Source organism: Bufo bufo, chromosome 6 (genome assembly GCF_905171765.1).
Source record: "Bufo bufo chromosome 6, aBufBuf1.1, whole genome shotgun sequence".
In the NCBI taxonomy this organism is placed as follows: Eukaryota; Metazoa; Chordata; class Amphibia; order Anura; family Bufonidae; genus Bufo; species Bufo bufo.
Genome location: NC_053394.1, coordinates 388025374 through 388041140, shown reverse-complemented (window position 1 = coordinate 388041140; position 15767 = coordinate 388025374). Strand labels below are relative to the sequence as shown.

Below are 15767 nucleotides of genomic sequence, written 5' to 3'. Positions count from 1 at the left end.
ACTGCCAGTTTCTGGAAGACACCTTCTTCAAGCAGTGGTACAGGAAGAAGTCTGCATCCTTCAAGAAAAACATGATTTTCATGCAGGACAATGCTCCATCACACGCGTCCAAGTACTCCACAGCATGGCTGGCAAGAAAGGGTATAAAAGAAGAAAATCTAATGACATGGCCTCCTTGTTCACCTGATCTGAACCCCATTGAGAACCTGTGGTCCATCATCAAATGTGAGATTTACAAGGAGGGAAAACAGTACACCTCTCTGAACAGTGTCTGGGAGGCTGTGGTTGCTGCTGCACGCAATGTTGATGGTGAACAGATCAAAACACTGACAGAATCCATGGATGGCAGGCTTTTGAGTGTCCTTGCAAAGAAAGGTGGCTATATTGGTCACTGATTTGTTTTTGTTTTTGAATGTCAGAAATGTATATTTGTGAATGTTGAGATGTTATATTGGTTTCACTGGTAAAAATAAATAATTGAAATGGGTATATATTTGTTTTTTGTTAAGTTGCCTAATAATTATGCACAGTAATAGTCACCTGCACACACAGATATCCCCCTAAAATAGCTAAAACTAAAAACAAACTAAAAACTACTTCCAAAAATATTCAGCTTTGATATTAATGAGTTTTTTGGGTTCATTGAGAACATGGTTGTTGTTCAATAATAAAATTCTCATCCTCAAAAATACAACTTGCCTAATAATTCTGCACTCCCTGTATATAAAAGTATAAAGGAACAAAAATAAATATCACATACAGAGAGACTTGTACACAATAACAATTACTAATAATTACTACTGATAATAAAGTTACTCCCAAGACCATTTGGTAACTAAACCATAAATTCCTATTCCTCTACAGTACAGTGTAGTTACTATACAGAGGTCTTCCCATGTCTCTCCAGTCCCCGTCTTTGCTCTGGCCCCTCCAGGTTTCCTCTTCTGTAGCACTTTTCTCTTCTCCTTCTCTCTTCTGCCTCTTTGCTTCTTCCTTACTTCCTTGTTAACAGCCAGTCCTAGCATTGTCTAGAATATGGCTTGGACACATCTTTTTGGTTGTTCCTTATGGTTTTCTAGCAATTTCCATGTAACTCTTGAAGACTGATAGAAGCAGCTGGAATGTTGGGATTTTCCAGCATTTTCCTGCCCCACTAGCCATGTACCACCTACTGGACAATTGTCAGCCATTCTTTAGATAATTGACAACTACAGAACCTTTGATGCTAATGGTCCGTTGTCCCAATAGACAGTACTCGCTCACACTGGCTTTGAGAGGACAAGTATAGGCACTAATTACCAGGAAGTTGTGAGAACATGATACCAATACAATATATGGCTTACATTATTTTCCTAAAAATTCTGTATCAATCTGTATTTCTTACATGTGCATAAATAAATTCACCTACATGCCTTGACATGCTATCAATGGGGTTATTAACCCCTTAGTGACCACCCATACACCTTTTTATGGCAGTCAAATGAGACCCGGGCCCTGCTCTAACATCCCAGACTGGCAGGAGTGCCGATCCAGGCTGTTTAACAGTTTACATGCTGCGAGCAAAGAGGCTCCTGCTGCATGGTCTGTGCTGACAGAGGGAGCAGACTCCCTCTGTCTCCCATCGGCAGCCCGTAAATGCGATCGCGGGGTGTCGATGTGAATGAAGGCTGCCTGGAGGCTCGTGTAGGCCCCAGACTAGCCTTGAGTAGTTTCCAGCAGGCTGCGCCTCTCTGGTGTAGACTGTTGGTCAATGTCAGAATAGCACTGACATTAAAATGCAATGCACTATAGGGATAATGCATTGCATTTTAAAATCAATCAAAAAGCTGTCTGTTATAGTCCCCTTGTGGGACTAATAAATGGTATAAAAAAAAAACATTTATTCAATAAAAAAATCCCTTTAAAAAAAAATCATTTTTTTTCCATTAAAAATACGCTTTTCAATGAAACAAATTGCAAAAATCAACTCTCCCCCATATATTTGGTGTTGCCACGTCCATAACGACCTGGACTACATAAATATCACATAAATTATCCCCTATGGTGAACGCCGTAAAAAAAAAGACAGAATTGCTAAATCCCCTATGGTGAACGCCGTAAAAAAAAAGACAGAATTGCTAAAATTTATTCTCTGTTGTTACCGAAAAAACGTAATAGCAAGCGATCAAAAAACGCCATTTACTCCACAATGATACCAATGAAAAATACAAGTCATCCCGCAAAAATCAAGTCCTCATACACATCCAAGGAAAGAAAAAGAAAAAAGTTATGGGTCTTGGAAAGCGGCAATGCAAAAACATTTTTTTCTTTAACCCCTTAGGGACTGGGCTCATTTTCACCTTAAGGACCAGGCCATTTTTTGCAAATCTGACCAGTGTCACTTTATGTGGTGATAACTTTAAAACGCTTTGACTTATCCAGGCCATTCTGAGATTGTTTTTTCGTCACATATTGTACTTCATGACACTGGTAAAATTCATTTTTATTTATAAAAAAAATACTAAATTTGCCCAAAATTTGGAAAAATTAGCAAATTTACAAGTTTCAATTTCTCTACTTCTATAATACATAGTAATACCTCCAAAAATAGTTATTAATTTACATTCCCCATATGTCTACTTCATGTTTGGATCATTTTGGGAATGACATTTTATTTTTTGGGGATGTTACAAGGCTTAGAAGTTTAGAAGCAAATCTTGAAATTTTTCATAAATTTTCAAAAACCCACTTTTCAAAGGACCAGTTCAGATCTGAAGTAACTTTGTTAGGCTTACATAATAGAAACCACCCAAAAATGACCCCATTCTAGAAACTACACCCCTCAAGGTATTCAAATCTGATTTTACAAACTTTGTTAACCCTTTAGGTGTTCCACAAGAATTAATGGAAAATAGACATACAATTTCATAATTTCACTTTTTTGGCAGATTTTCCATTTTAATAATTTTTTTCCAGTTACAAAGCAAGGGTTAACAAACAAACAAAACTCAATATTCATGGCTCTGATTCTGTAGTTTACAGAAACACCTCATATGTGGTCGTAAACCGCTGTACGGGCACACGGCAGGGTGCAAAAGGAAAGGAATGCCATATGGTTTTTGGAAGGCAGATTTTGCTGGACTGGTTTTTTGACACCATGTCCCATTTGAAGCCCCCCTGATGCACCTCTAGAGTAGAAACTCCAAAAAACTGACCCCATTTTAGAAACTACGTGGTAGGGTGGCAGTTTTGTTGGTAGTATTTTAGGGTACATATGATTTTTGGTTGCTCTATATTACACTTTTTGTGAGGCAAGGTAACAAGAAATAGCTGTTTTGGCACAGTTTTTATTTTTTGTTATTTACAACATTCATCTAACAGGTTAGATCATGTGGTATATTTATAGACCAGGTTGTCACTGACGCGGCGATACCTAATATGTATACTATGTTTTACAGAATGATTTCATTTTTGAAACAAAAGAAATCATGTTTTAGTGTTTCCATAGTCTGAGAGACATAGTTTTTTCAGTTTTTGGGCGATTATCTTGGGTAGGGTATGATTTTTGCGGGATGAGATGACGGTTTGATTGGCACTATTTCTGGGTGCATATGACTTTTTGATCGCTTGCTATTACACTTTTTGTGATGTAAGGTGACAAAAAATGGTTTATTTAGCACAGTTTTTATTTTTTATGGTGTTCATCTGAGGGGTTAGGTCATATGATATTTTTATAGAGCCGGTAGATACGGACTCGGCGATATATGTCAACTTTTTTTTTCCCCCTATTTTTTACCATTTTTTTTTTAACTTTATTTGGGGAAAATGACGTTTTTGTTTATTTTTACTTGAAACTTTACATTTTTGGGGAAGAAAACTTTTTTTTCCACTTTTTTTTTAGTCCCACTTCGGGACTTCAACTTTTGGGGGTCTAATCCTTTACAATGCATTCCAATACTTCGGACCCCCCCCTTCCCCGCGCATTGACCCAAGGTGCCTGCTCAATGATTTGAGCAGGAACCTTGTTCCGATCACCGCCCGCCGGTGATCGGAAATACCTGTGTCCTTAAGTACCTGGACATCAGGGCATACCGGTACATCCTGTGTCTGAAAGAGGTTAAAGTTGTAATCTTGTAGAATTCTTGGATTATATAATCCTTAGCTGTAATCACATGGGAGGCAGTGAGGACAGCGAGTTTCTAGGTCCTTCCAAACATGACACCCCCTGACCTCCCTTCAGAGAAAGACAATCCCCTCTGTCCTGCACAGACCGGGAGAACGTCCATCTCGGTCCCAGGGTCTCAAAAATGTCAACGGTGTATTTATGAGATGTACGGGCAGTTCACCATTTCTTATGAACTCCCGGTTCCATGTCTGGGGAGTTTCTTTATAGTTGTTTACCAACTCAGCCCCCCATCAGTGGAGCTGAGCTGCCAGCTTGTCTGAGCCGAGTGTGACATGTAACCACAGGGTCTGCTTTGAAGCAGGGCCAACATTGGAGCCTGTTTCCTCTGCCAATTCCCTTCAACTCAGCAAATGGGCAGGCATTAAATCCTAACTCCACATAGAAACATAGAATGTGTCGGCAGATAAGAACCATTTGGCCCATCTAGTCTGCCCAATATACTAAATACTATGGATAGCCCCTGGCCCTATATTATATCTATGCATGCATTAATGGTCACTTTATAGGATGATGTGCGCAGATGTACCCAGCATCTGCGCACATCTGCCCTTAGTGGCCCACAGGGGCTCATGGTGGCCCCTGTGGGAAATATGTGGCCCCTGTGGGGAAAATGTGCCCCCTTTATGTCCCTTATATATATATATATATATATATATATATATATATACACATGTGCCCCCTTATAGTTAGTATATATTTCCTGTATGACCGTGTATATATTGGCCCTGTATGGCAAGTGGGGACATATGCATGTCCCCTGTATGTGATGCCCCAGATATATGCAAGGGTGTGTGTATATATAGATATGTGTGTATGTATTGCACACGTGTCTATGTATATACACTTATGTCAGCATGACAGTATGTATGTGGGCTTATTGCTGCCCATTCATACCCCCGGTTTTGTATGTGTATGTGTTTATAGATGTGCCCCAAGCATCTGTGGATATATATATGTAATATGTACTATGTATATATGCAATTCCAACTCTTATCAACAGAGTTGTTTAGAGAAAAACTTCTGCTGATAGCCTGTAGGATAACAGCTGATTAGCATCTAGTCCCCTTTTGTTCAGGCACCATACAATCAGACTCTCTGGCACCGTTTGTGAGGGGGCCTTCTAACCAGAGACATCATAACCTGTTTTCCACACCTATGCCCTATGGCTAAACTCCATGCCCATTACTCCCAGCATTTTTGGGACTAGGGGGGGAGGACTCTTGGGATTGTAGGAAGGCACACTATGATGTCACATGCCTGAGGAAGGAGGAGGGGGTTGCTTTTGGGCTATAAAACCCCAAACCGGACAGAGGTGCGGCTCTTGCAACCAGACTATAATCGGAGACACATGGGAGAGAGCAGCTCCATGATGACCACCTGGAAAAGGATTAAGTATCTACCTGTGTAGCCCTACCTACCCCTCACATACCCCCTATATCCAACCCCTTCCCTGCCACCAACACATCCCATTGCAATCCCTATCCCTGCAGACCATGTCCCACTAACTATACCCATACCCCTACAACCCCTTGCCCATAACTCACCACCCTATGCACTTGCAAGGTATTAACCCTTGCATTGCTGGATCCCTACCCTTTAGTTCCCCTTACCCGAATCCTACTACTCTTAGGGATAGAATTAGTCAGGTGGGGTGGGCTGTTAATACGTGTGTGTATGTGTGAACTGTATAGTTAGTTTATGGGTGGAATTTGGGAACGTGTAGTGTAGTTTAGGACTGTATTTATAGTACTGTATTGTTAGTGTATTGCGTGCTTAAGTGTTATAAATACTGTTTTATTTATAACTATCTGTGTAACGTAGTTATTAGCGATAGTTAGTTTAGTAAGGCGCATGCAGCTAGCTTAGTGATTAGCGTAAGGCAAAGTATAGTAAAAGTATTGTATTATTGTTATTCAAAGGTATAAATGGGCGGAGTCACAATAGACGGCTCCTCCCATTTATGCATGTTAATTATTGATATTTGCATAAGTATATTAATGATTATTATTCCCCCTTTACACTATCCCATGCATGCTTAAACTCCTTCACTGTATTTGCAGCTACCACTTCTGCAGGAAGGCTATTCCATGCATCCACTACTCTCTCAGTAAAGTAATACTTCCTGATATTACTTTTAAACCTTTGCCCCTCTAATTTAAAACTATGTCCTCTTGTAGCAATTTTTCTACTTTTAAATATTTTCTCCTCTTTTACCTTGTTGATTCCCTTTATATATTTAAAAGTTTCTATCATATCCCCTCTGTCTCGTCTTTCTTCCAAGCTATACATGTTAAGGTCCTTTAATCTTTCCTGGTAAGTTTTATCCTGCAATCCATGTACCAGTTTAGTAGCTCTTCTCTGAACTCTCTCCAAAGTATCAATATCCTTCTGGAGATATGGTCTCCAGTACTGCGCACAATACTCCAAATGAGGTCGCACTAGTGCTCTGTAGAGCGGCATGAGCACCTCCCTCTTTCTACTGGTAATTCCTCTCCCTATACACCCAAGCATTATGCTAGCATTTCCTGCTGCTCTATGACATTGTCTGCCTACCTTTAAGTCTTCTGAAATAATGACCCCTAAATCCCTTTCTTCAGATACTGAGGTTAGGACTGTATCACTGATTTTATATTCTGCTCTTGGGTTTTTACGCCCCAGGTGCATTATCTTGCACTTATCAACATTAAATTTTAGTTGCCAGATTTTTGACCATTCCTCTAGTTTTCCTAAATCCTTCTCCATTTGGTGTATCCCTCCAGGAACATCAACCCTGTTACAAATCTTTGTGTCATCCGCAAAAAGACACACCTTACCATCGAGGCCGTCTGCAATTTCGCTGATAAAGATATTAAACAATACGGGTCCCAGAACAGATCCCTGAGGTACCCCACTGGTAACAAGACCTTGGTCTGAATATACTCCGTTGACTACAACCCTCTGTTGCCTGTCCCTCAGCCACTGCCTAATCCATTCAACAATATGGGAGTCCAAGCCCAATGACTGCAATTTATTGATAAGCCTTTTATGTGGGACAGTATCAAAAGCCTTACTAAAGTCTAGATAAGCGATGTCTACTGCACCTCCTCCATCTATTATTTTAGTCACCCAATCAAAAAAATCTATAAATTAGTTTGACATGATCTCCCTGAAGTAAACCCATGCGGTTTTTCTTCTTTCAATCCATGGGATTTTAGATGTTCCACAATCCTCTCCTTAAGTATGGTTTCCATTAGTTTCCCCACTATTGATGTCAGGCTTACTGGCCTATAGTTCCCCGATTCCTCCCTACTCCCTTTTTTGTGAATGGGCACAACATTTGCTAATTTCCAATCTTCTGGGACGACTCCTGTTGCCAGTGATTGGTTAAATAAATCTGTTAATGGTTTTGCTAGTTCACCGCTGAGCTCTTTTAATAGCTTTGGGTGTATCCCATCAGGCCCCTGTGACTTATTTGTATTAATTTTAGACAGCTGACTTAGAACCTCTTCCTCTGTAAAGACACATGCATCAAAAGATTCATTAGTCTTCCTTCCTAACTGACGTCCTCTTCCTTCATTTTCCTTTGTAAAAACTGAACAGAAGTATTCATTGAGGCAGTCAGCTAGTTCTTTATCTTCTTCCATATACCTTCCTTTCCTTTTGTTTTTAATTTGGTGATTCCTTGTTTTAGTTTCTTTTTTTCATTTATGTATCTGAAGAAAGCCTTATCGCCTTTTTTTCCCTCACTGAGCTAATTTCTCTTCTGCCTGTGCTTTAGAAGCTCTTATAACTTGTTTGGCCTCTCTCTGCCTAATCTTATAAATTTGCCTGTCATCCTCGTTTTTTTTTATAATTCCTAAATGCTATCTTTTTGTTTTTAATGATTTTGGCCACTTCTGCTGAGTACCAGAGTGGTCTCTTCCTTTTTTTTCTTTTACTGACAAGCCTAATGCAATTTTCTGTTGCCTTCAATAGTGCCTCTTTTCAGTAGTCCCATTTCTCCTGGACTCCAATGAAACTGTTCCAATCTCATATACCACTAATCTAATTTTAGAAAAGTCAGTTTTTCTAAAATCTAAAACTTTTTTTTTTTTGTGGTGTGACTCAGTCACTGTACTTATAGTAAACCACACTGACTGGTGATCACTAGATCCCAAGCTTTCCCATACAGTAATATCAGATACCAAATTCCCATTTGTGAATACTAAATCTAAAATGGCCTCCTTCCGGGTTGGCTCCTCAACTACTTGCTGTAGAGATAATCCCAGTAGGGAATTTAGAATATCTGTACTCCTGGCAGAACTAGCTATTTTGGTTTTCCAGTTTACATCTGGAAGATTGAAGTCTCCCATAATGATAACTTCCCCCTTCAATGTCATTTTAGCTATTTCCTCAACTAGTAGATCATCTAATTCTTTGACTTGGCTAGGTGGTCTATATATCACACCTACACGAGTTACCTTATGATTATCAAGCTGCAAGGTAACCCAAACTGACTCTAAATTGTTCTCACTAACTTGTATCAAATTAGATTTTATGTTATCTTTCACATACAGGGCCACCCCTCCCCCCTTCTTGCCTTCTCTGTCTTTCCATATATATATTCAAAATCTTTATCAGAAATATATTTCCATCTGCTTAGTTTTATTTTAAATATCTATCAATTGAGGAACGAAGTCATCTGAATCAGAAGGTAGGCAATCTTTATTTCCTGCCGACAGTGAAACAACCAAATAACACACAATACAATGTTGTCAAGCTCTGCTAAGCAGTTGTCTGATTATACTAGGAGTCCAGGCTTTATATACGGTTCCTTATGTAAGCAATAAAGAAATAAGCTATATAATAATAATCGCTGTAACTAGGCAGGTTAGTTGATACTTTGCATAGAACATATAACAGGATATTTCTATAGAATATGACAGGATGATGAGGCAGGATGTTCTATAAACTGTTGACCCAGATGTTCTCTGCAGTTGTGCTTTATTACCCAAGTCAACAGTCTTTACAAAAATCACTTTGTTAACCCTTAAAATGATATGAATTTCAAAAACATTTCCAACATGGTGTAGTGGATGAATCTGGTTATGTAGGAGCTGCTTTAACTGAAGAGATTGGTCACCATCTCCGTCTAAGGCACAGGATGGATCTGTGGAGTTCTGGTGCCAGAGCTACTGTAGACCAGCTGATTGGTGGGGGTGCCAGGTGTCAGATCCCCCCACCAATCTGATACTTATGGTCTATCCTGACAACAGGCCATCGAGATCACATTACTGGAAAACCCCTTTAATGACATACGCATTATTGTCATTTAGAGCATGTGGCAATTTAATGGTCCATCAGTTTTACTTATTGTGCACCCACCAAAGTTTTGCTATTGTTTTTACATGTCACATAGAGGTTCTTTATTAATATGCTTCTAGAGATTTTTTTAAAAAAAAATTTCAGTTTTATTTCAAACTCCAGTTGCTTATTATTTAAATATGCAAATTAACACCATAATAAATGGTTAAAATTGGTTCCCTGTTTTGGTCATTTTCATATTATTATTTTTTGTTTCAAGTGAAAAGGCCGACTATGCTGACGGTTTTGGCAGGTGTGGACTGTTTTTCTATTTTATTCTCATTTGTATGTTATGAAATATTTTGATACTTTTAAAATACAATTTGGCAGGTGGGACATTTACACATTTTTTTTAATTTGCAATTTTCTTTATAAATGGGGCATCCAAATGTGGCAAGTGAAGCTTGTGCGGCATAATGGCCCTGCCTGGCAAGGTAGAAACCACTATGTGCACAAAACAAGCAATCACCGACAGAATATATTAAGGGGCAGCGTCCAAAACCATCCATAGAAACAGTAAAGGATCACTACCCCCCCCCCCCGATCCGAGCTATCGTCATTACTCCTAGAAGTACAGATGTAGCAGGGTTAACACACAAACTCTTAACTCAAATTTATTAACTCAAAATGGTCACAAATTCAACATATCCAAGGAATATATTTTATATCATGTCATCTTCAATTATAAAACTGAAAAATCCAGAGCTGGTGGGACATACAAAGAAGAAAATAACCAAGGATTCCCCCACTGGTAAATTCATGCGAGATGAGCAAACCACATGCCTTCTACAAATACAGGGGTGGCGGGGACCCCACTTGTTGGGTTTATCTACAGGTACATTTTGGTCAGGGTGTACAGATTAACATAGTAACATAGTACATAAGGCCGAAAAAAGACATTTGTCCATCCAGTTCGGCCTGTCATCCTGCAAGTTGATCCAGAGGAAGGCAAAAAAAAAAACTGTGAGGTAGAAGCCAATTTTCCTCACATTAGGGGAATAAAAAATTCTAGGTGCTATGGGGGCGTCTTTTCAGCACCTAGAGGCTCGGTCTACTCACATTGTATGCCGCCCCGCTCGTCCGTTAAGCCCGCCAATCTCCTCTTGAATGCCATCCTCCATCTGAGCCAGCGGACGAATTCTCGCGCCTGCACCGTGCGCGTCTGTATTCGGCGCAGGCGCAGTGAATGTCTGACCGCTCCCTGCACAGACATCTCCACTGCGCCTGCGCCGAAGACGCCCCCATAGAGGCTCATTAGCATATTAATAAAAGTTCATTTTTTTAGTGAAACGGATCCACACACAGGTCTGAGAATAGCATTGTTAGGTAGATCAGACACTAGCAGATCGCTAGTGTCTGAGAGCTAATTAGGCCAAAATGAGGTGGTAGAAACCCTTTAACCATTATACTTTTAAATAGTGTTGCAATATCTTAACCACGAGAACCATATTTTCTCAAATTTTTTGACCGATCATCTCTTCTGATAGACATATCTTTCTAACCTCATCAAGGTATGTACCCTATTTACTAGCTCTTGCAGTGTTGGCGGCTGTGGGTCAATCCAGTGCTGTGCAATACTTTTTCTAGCTTGGTATAAAATATGCATAATGGCCGTTTATTTTTTCTTCGCCATTCCTGGCTATACTTTGACACATCCTAAAACACGTTAGTGGTGTAGCATCTATATTTGTTTGAAACACAGTATTTATCAATTCCACACTTTCTATACAGTATCTCCTAAGTTGTGGACAATTCCATATTAGATGAATTAGGTCTGCATTATGCTGATTACATCTTGGGCAACAGTCATCAGTTTTGTATCCCATCTTTTTTTAACAGAACCCTGTACATCAAGTACAGTTGTGATACCTGCTGTGCTTCGCTCACTGCTATAGTTTGAAAGTTCTGCATTACTTCATCCCATAAGTCCTCAGTCAGATCTCCAATATCAGACTTCCATTTTCCATACAATCCTAATGGCCTATTTTTATGTTGCATTTCCATCAGGGTCTTGTAGTGGAGAGATATCACCCAATTTGTGCTCCCCTGTGTTGTGGTGGAGTCAATAATACTATGTTTTGGTGCCTGAACAATACTTTCTTGTTTTTCTTGTGCTTGTATTGCATGTATGAGCTGTAAATATAAATAAAAGGATTTATGTGGTATATTAAATTCCTGTTGTAGTTGTGCAAATTCCTTTAGGGTATTATTAGAAAATAAATGAGCCATCCTATTAAGACCGTACCGCTCCCACATCTTCGTTTCCGATACTTTGCCTATTTCTTTATACATATAGTTTGGCCATATTGGTGTTCAATATATTTATTAATGATCTTGTAGAAGGCTTGCACAGTAAAATAAAATTTTTTGCAGATGACACTAAACTGTGTAAAGTAATTAACACAGAAGAGGACAGTATACTGCTACAGAGGGATCTGGATAGATTGGACGCTTGGGCAGAGAAGCGGCAGATGAGGTTTAACACTGACAAATGTAAGGTTATGCACATGGGGAGGAATAATTCAAGTCACCGGTACATCCTAAATGGTAAAACACTCGGTAACACTGACATGGAAAAAGAACCTAGGAATTTTAATAAACAGCAAACTAAGCTGTAAAAACCAGTGTCAGGCAGCTGCTGCCAGGGGCAACTAGATAATGGGTTGCATCAAAAGGGGCATATATGCCCATGATGAGAACATAGTCCTACCACTTTACAAGTCACTAGTCAGACCACACATGGAGTACTGTGTACAGTTCTGGGCTCCTGTGAACAAGGCAGACATAGCAGAGCTGAAGAGGGTTCACAGGAGGGCAACTAAAGTAATAACTGAAATGGGTTGACTACAGTACCCAGAAAGATTATCAAAATTAGGGTTATTAACTTTAGAAAAAAGATGACTGAGGGCAGATCTAATAACTATGTATAAATATGTCAGGGGTCAGTACAGAGATCTCTCCTATCATCTATTTATCACCAGGACAGTGACTAGGGGACATCCACTGCGTCTGGAGGAAAGAAGGTTTGTACACAAACATAGAAGAGGATTCTTTACGGTAAGAGCAGTGAGACTATGGAGCTCTCTGCCTGAGGAGGTGGTGATGGTGAGTACAATAAAAGAGTTCAAAAGGGGCCTGGATGTATTTCTGGAGTGTAATATTATTACAGGCTATAGCTACTAGAGAGGGGTCGTTGATCCAGGGAGTTATTCTGATTGCCTTATTGGAGTCGGGAACAAATTTTTTCCCCCTAAAGTGGGAAAAATTGGCTTCTACCTCACCATTTTTTTTTGCCTTCCTCTGGATCAACTTGCAGGATAACAGGCTGAACTGGATAGACAGATGTATTTTTTCAGCCTTATAAACTATGTTACATGCTATCGGCCATTTGACTGCAAATAACTTTTTCCACATGTCTGGACACCAGCTCTTGTGGGAATCCATCTCTATTTTTTGGACTTTCACATATAGGCCCCTGTATTTGCAGTTTTACAGGAATGGAGGGTCCCTATACCGATCACAGGCAGGGTGGTCCCTTTGAGAAACTAGGGTTTTGTTTTTGTTTTTTTTTTTCTCTCAAACATTTTTAGTTTAGAGGAGATTATATATATATATATATATATATATATATACACACACACACTGCTCAAAAAAATAAAGGGAACACAAAAATAACACATCCTAGATCTGAATTAATTAAATATTCTTCTGAAATACTTTGTTCTCTACATAGTTGAATGTGCTGACAACAAAATCACACAAAAATAAAAAAAATTAAAATCAAATTTTTTAACCCATGGAGGTCTGGATTTGGAGTCACACTCAAAATTAAAGTGGAAAAACACACTACAGGCTGATCCAACTTTGATGTAATGTCCTTAAAACAAGTCAAAATGAGACTCAGTAGTGTGTGTGGCCTCCATGTGCCTGTATGACCTCCCTACAACGCCTGTGCATGCTCCTGATGAGGTGGCGGACGGTCTCCTGAGGGATCTCCTCCCAGACCTTAACTAAAGCATCTGCCAACTCCTGGACAGTCTGTGGTGCAACGTGACGTTGGTGGATAGAGCGAGACATGATGTCCCAGATGTGCTCAATTGGATTCAGGTCTGGGGAACGGGCGGGCCAGTCCATAGCATCAATGCCTTCATCTTGCAGGAACTGCTGACACACTCCAGCCACATGAGGTCTAGCATTGTCTTGCATTAGGAGGAACCCAGGGCCAACCGCACCAGCATATGGTCTCACAAGGGGTCTGAGGATCTCATCTCGGTACCTAATGGCAGTCAGGCTACCTCTGGCGAGCACATGGAGGGCTGTGCGGCCCTCCAAAGAAATGGCACCCCACACCATAACTGACCCAATGCCAAACCGGTCATGCTGGAGGATGTTGCAGGCAGCAGAACGTTCTCCACGGCGTCTCCAGACTCTGTCACGTCTGTCACATGTGCTCAGTGTGAACCTGCTTTCATCTGTGAAGAGCACAGGGCGCCAGTGGCGAATTTGCCAATCTTGGTGTTCTCTGGCAAATGCCAAACGTCCTGCACGGTTTTGGGCTGTAAGCACAACCCCCACCTGTGGACGTCGGGCCCTCATATCACCCTCATGGAGTCTGTTTCTGACCGTTTGAGCAGACACATGCACATTTGTGGCCTGCTGGAGGTCATTTTGCAGGGCTCTGGCAGTGCTCCTCCTGTTCCTCCTTGCACAAAGGCGGAGGTAGCGGTCCTGCTGCTGGGTTGTTGCCCTCCTACGGCCTCCTCCACGTCTCCTGATGTACTGGCCTGTCTCCTGGTAGCGCCTCCATGCTCTGGACACTACGCTGACAGACACAGCAAACCTTCTTGCCACAGCTCGCATTGATGTGCCATCCTGGATAAGCTGCACTACCTGAGGCACTTGTGTGGGTTGTAGACTCCGTCTCATGCTACCACTAGAGTGAAAGAACCGCCAGCATTCAAAAGTGACCAAAACATCAGCCAGGAAGCATAGGAACTGAGAAGTGTCTGTGGTCACCACCTGCAGAACCACTCCTTTATTGGGGGTGTCTTGCTAATTGCCTATAATTTCCACCTGTTGTCTATCCCATTTGCACAACAGCATGTGAAATTGATTGTCACTCAGTGTTGTTTCCTAAGTGGACAGTTTGATTTCACAGAAGTGTGATTGACTTGGAGTTACATTGTGTTGTTTAAGTGTTCCCTTTATTTTTTTTGAGCAGTGTGTATATATATATATATATATATATATATATATATATACATACAGTTGCAAGAAAAAGTATGTAAACCCTTTGGAATGATATGGATTTCTGCACAAATTGGTCATAAAATGTGATCTGATCTTCATCTAAGTCACAACAATAGACAATCAAAGTCTGCTTAAACTTATAACACACAAATAATTAAATGTTACCATGTTTTTATTGAACACACCATGTAAACATTCACAGTGCAGGTGGAAAAAGTATGTGAACACCTAGACTAATGACATCTCCAAGAGCTAATTGGAGTGAGGTGTCAGCCAACTGGAGTCCAATCAATGAGATGATATTGGAGGTGTTGGTTACAGCTGCCCTGCCCTATAAAAAACACACACCAGTTCTGGGTTTGCTTTTCACAAGAAGCATTGCCTGATGTGAATGATGCCTCGCACAAAAGAGCTCTCAGAAGACCTACGATTAAGAATTGTTGACTTGCATAAAGCTGGAAAGTGTTATAAAAATATCTCCAAAAGCCTTATTGTTCAGTCCACGGTAAGACAAATTGTCTATAAATGTAGAAAGCTCAGCACTCCTGCTACTCTCCCTAGGAGTGGCCGTCCTGTAAAGATGACTGCAAGAGCACAGCGCAGACTGCTCAATGAGGTGAAGAAGAATCCTAGAGTGTCAGCTAAAGACTTACAAAAGTCTCTGGCATATGCTAACATTCCTATTAGCAAATCTACGATACGTAAAACACTAAACAAGAATGGATTTCATGGGAGGATACCACAGAGGAAGCCACTGCTGTCCAAAAAAAACATTGCTGCACGTTTACAGTTTGCACAAGAGCACCTGGATGTTCCACAGCAGTACTGGCAAAATATTCTGTGGACAGATGAAACCAAAGTTGAGCTGTTTGGAGAAAAAGAGGTACACCACACCAACATCAAAACCTCATCCTAACTGTGAAGTATGGTGGTGGGAACATCATGGTTTGGGGCTGCTTTGCTACGTCAGGGCCTGGACGGATTGCTATCATCGAAGGAAAAATGAATTCCCAAGTTTATCAAGACATTT

General features: G+C 40.4%; 1 pseudogene; it reads left to right on the top strand.

Annotated features, from left to right (window-relative positions):
- The window catches only part of LOC121003527, a 1246211-nt pseudogene that overhangs the window by 751736 nt on the left and 478708 nt on the right, over positions 1 to 15767 (top strand).